The sequence below is a fragment of the Meleagris gallopavo genome, chromosome Z, assembly GCF_000146605.3.
Source record: "Meleagris gallopavo isolate NT-WF06-2002-E0010 breed Aviagen turkey brand Nicholas breeding stock chromosome Z, Turkey_5.1, whole genome shotgun sequence".
Classification (NCBI taxonomy): domain Eukaryota; kingdom Metazoa; phylum Chordata; class Aves; order Galliformes; family Phasianidae; genus Meleagris; species Meleagris gallopavo.
This window is the reverse complement of record NC_015041.2, coordinates 54,585,907-54,589,297: the sequence shown is the minus strand read 5'-3', so window position 1 is coordinate 54,589,297 and position 3,391 is coordinate 54,585,907. Positions and strand designations below refer to the sequence as shown.

At 39.3% G+C, this 3,391-nt stretch overlaps 1 protein-coding gene across 1 annotated transcript in view; it reads left to right on the top strand.

Moving 5' to 3' along the window:
* RASA1 (RAS p21 protein activator 1) overlaps positions 1–3,391 on the top strand; it is a 153,904-nt gene that overhangs the window by 91,422 nt on the left and 59,091 nt on the right. The gene's annotated exons all lie outside the window — the stretch shown is intronic.

Below are 3,391 nucleotides of genomic sequence, written 5' to 3'. Positions count from 1 at the left end.
CTGGGGGCCCCAGGCCTGGATGCAGTACTCCAGATGGGGCCTCAGAAGGGCAGAGAAGAGGCATACAAAGCCCACCAATTTACCACAAAATGACAAGTGGTCTAAGGCTAGAAATCTTATAAACAGAAAAATACAGTCTGGGCATTTTGAGAATTCATTGTTAATGTGGGAATTAACAATGTAGGATAAAGACATATACTGGTATCAGTGTGTTACACACAAAACAAATGGATTTAAAGAAATTAACAATGAAACAACTGCTCCCTGGTTAAATTATGAAATTCTGCATAACATTTAAAATGTATGACACAGAAATTTTACATTTTCCAAAGCTAATTCTCAAAAAAATTGCAACAGATTCTGAGAAAATTCTGTCAATTAAAAACAGTAGAGAAAATATTTCCATCTATGTTCATGAGCAGGTTGACTGGGTAGAAATATGCTACACTCAGATTAGCAAGGACAAGATTTGCCTGAAGACTTCAAGCCTCACTGTTCTAACATAAGGTTTAAGATTCAGAATCATGTCATGCTGATGCTGATTATCAATTTGTGATATCAATTTCTTCCTGAAAACAAAAAGATTTGCTGTGTGCAAAGGACTCATAAAAAAAGGGACTTGAAATACCACACTACTTACAACATCAAAAACATGAAATACGCGAAGTTAGGGAAAAAGAAGAAGCAAACTTATTTCTCAGATGCAGCCTGAAGTAGAGTGAGAGAAGCAAAAAACTTATATATATAATGTTGCTGTTCTAAAATTGAGGAGAGAAAGTGAAAAATTACAGACAAGCACACAAAACCTTTTAAAGTTGTTTTGGAACATAGGCAAAATTAAAAAAAAAAAATCCCTACAAAGAAAGATGCTGATTCTTAAGATAGGACAACTTAAACTTTTTTCAGGGGATTATAGTTCTGAGTTATGCTTAATTCATCTGAACTACTTAAACACTTACATGCTTAAACACTATACATGCAAATTATATGAGAACAAAGTTAGCAGGGACAAAAGACTGGAAGACTTTGCAGTTTGAGGGAGATCATTTCCCAAGTGACAAAAATGGTGTTCCAAATCAATAATAATCTGGAAGTCATGAAACAAAAATAGCATATGAAAACAAAGGGAAATAATTTTAAAATAGGTTTAATTGTTGAAATCTACTCAGAGATTTGATACAAACGAAATATTCATGCATAAGAATACAGAAGTTTCTAATTTGAACCATGAAAATGGAAGAGTTGATGGACTCAAACATATAGATAGTGATGATTACCTTTTAGTTTTGTTTTAGAATAACACCTTTAGAAAGGTGGAAATAACCTATAGCAGAAGACAGAAGTAGGTTTTGCGCCAAACTGAGGAGTAAAAGAGAAAGTTATGCAGAACTTACATCAGTGATTCAAGTAACATCTACTCCATAAGTAGCAGCTCAGTGAAATACTGGATCATTCACTTTATGCTGCCTTTCAACCCAATAAGCATTAATGCTTAACAGTTTTCAATTTCTCTTTTTTTTTAAAGCTAGTTAATTCTTTGTCACCTGTCTGTAAAATAACAACTTTACTGATGAAGAAAGTGTAACCTTGTAGAAATTATTTACCCAAGGCTATGCAACAAATAGGGAATGAAAACTTCTGAGTTTTTAATCATATATTCAGCTGACTGGAACATGCCACCATTGTCACCATCTCTATGGTGCATACTATCATATAAGTCCCAATTGCGTGTGCTTTTCAAAGGAGGTTTGGTAGTACTGTCAGGGGGATACCACCAATAAGGAATGGCAGCATTATCATATGCAACAGTGTGTAAGAGTCAGTTTTGGCTTTCCTTCCGACTGCTCTTTAAATTAGAACAGAAAATCCCTATTATTGAAATTCTAATATTTCAATAGTAGACCGAGATTCAGAGACATTATACCCGAAAGCCATCAAAGAACAAAACTGCCTGTATTCTCAGATTTGCCATCCTGCAAACCTGCACTGGGCCATATGCAAACATACTCCTCAGAAAACCTAGCCCAGCATCACACACAGTGGGGATGAAGAAGGAACTACACTACAATATTTTATCTAAGCTTTTGTAAAAGCAGAACCATAAATGCACAAGTATTAAGGAAAGTGTTGTTACACTTGTTCTTCACTCAAACATACTCCTTTAAATAAAGCCCCATCAAAGCCTGGAATTCATCTTGAAAGCCTTTAAAAAAGAGGAAACACAAGGGGTGTGTGTTACCTGGGACAGACGACTTTGCTGGCAAAGTGGAAAGAAGCAGTGTCCCAGGGGCAGGGATGCAACAACTTGGCCGACCTCACAAGAAATTCCCTTTCTGTGGAATCCTTGCCACATTTAGAACTGCTCTCCCCAGATGAAATCTCTTGAAGGAGTGCTGCAGTTACATTACTCCAGTCCTGCAGGAAATTCCTAGCACAGATGCCTTGGTCTCCATTCTCATATACACATGCTGTCGCCATTTAAGGCACCTAGAAAAGCTTGCTTCCTCAAGGCAATCTTATAAATATTTACATTGCAGCTCTATGTTTAGGAACATCACTTTTACAACAAGACCGTGCTAAAATCGTTTAATTTAAAAACCTGTAAGGAAAAGCAAACAGCAGTAAACAGAAGCCCACGGAGCCAGTGGGTGCAAGACAACTTGGAGTTACATATACGATCGAAATATGGCAATGCAGAAATCAAGACTGTAAGAGATGACTGCTGAGACTGTAATTTCCTTAACAGAACAGCAGGGTATGAATGTGCTGCGATTCTGTGAGCTGAGGGACACAGCCTGTGTCTGCTCTGACGCCAGGCACCAGCCCAGCACAGTCCCACGGGTATTCGCAGTGCTGCAGGTTCTGGAAGCAGATTCTGCCTTCGGAAGGCAAGATACGAAGGTTCATTTCGATAGATAAAAGGAGGCTAGCTGCAGGGCGGTGGAAGCGGGAGTAGGAGTTTGTTTTAGTGGCCTCGGGAGAAATTCACTTAATTCTTTTGGTAACACAAGGCTTTGAAAACCTGAATGTTTAGATGCCTTCTGAGAACTTTTGAGAGGCCTGCAAGTGTCAACGTGCTGTTATTTGCCAGCTCTTTTACCACTGAGAAAAAAGAAAAAAAAAAAAGAAGATAACAAGAAACAAAAGTATCTCCACGGTATATTGCCCGGTAAGCCTGTTGACCACGAGGTGCTTTCCTACTCGCTCAGCCTGACGCTCACGCAGCAGAGCCACGCGCGGTGCTGCGAGAGCCTCGCTAACGGTGAAACACGCAGCACGAGCTCAGCACGCTCCGAGCGCGTCCCCTCGGCCCCCTGCGTGCCCCGCGCCACCTGCCACTTTTCCTCGCTTTTATCTCCTAAAGCTTTTTCGACTTTTTTCCTTCAAAAGG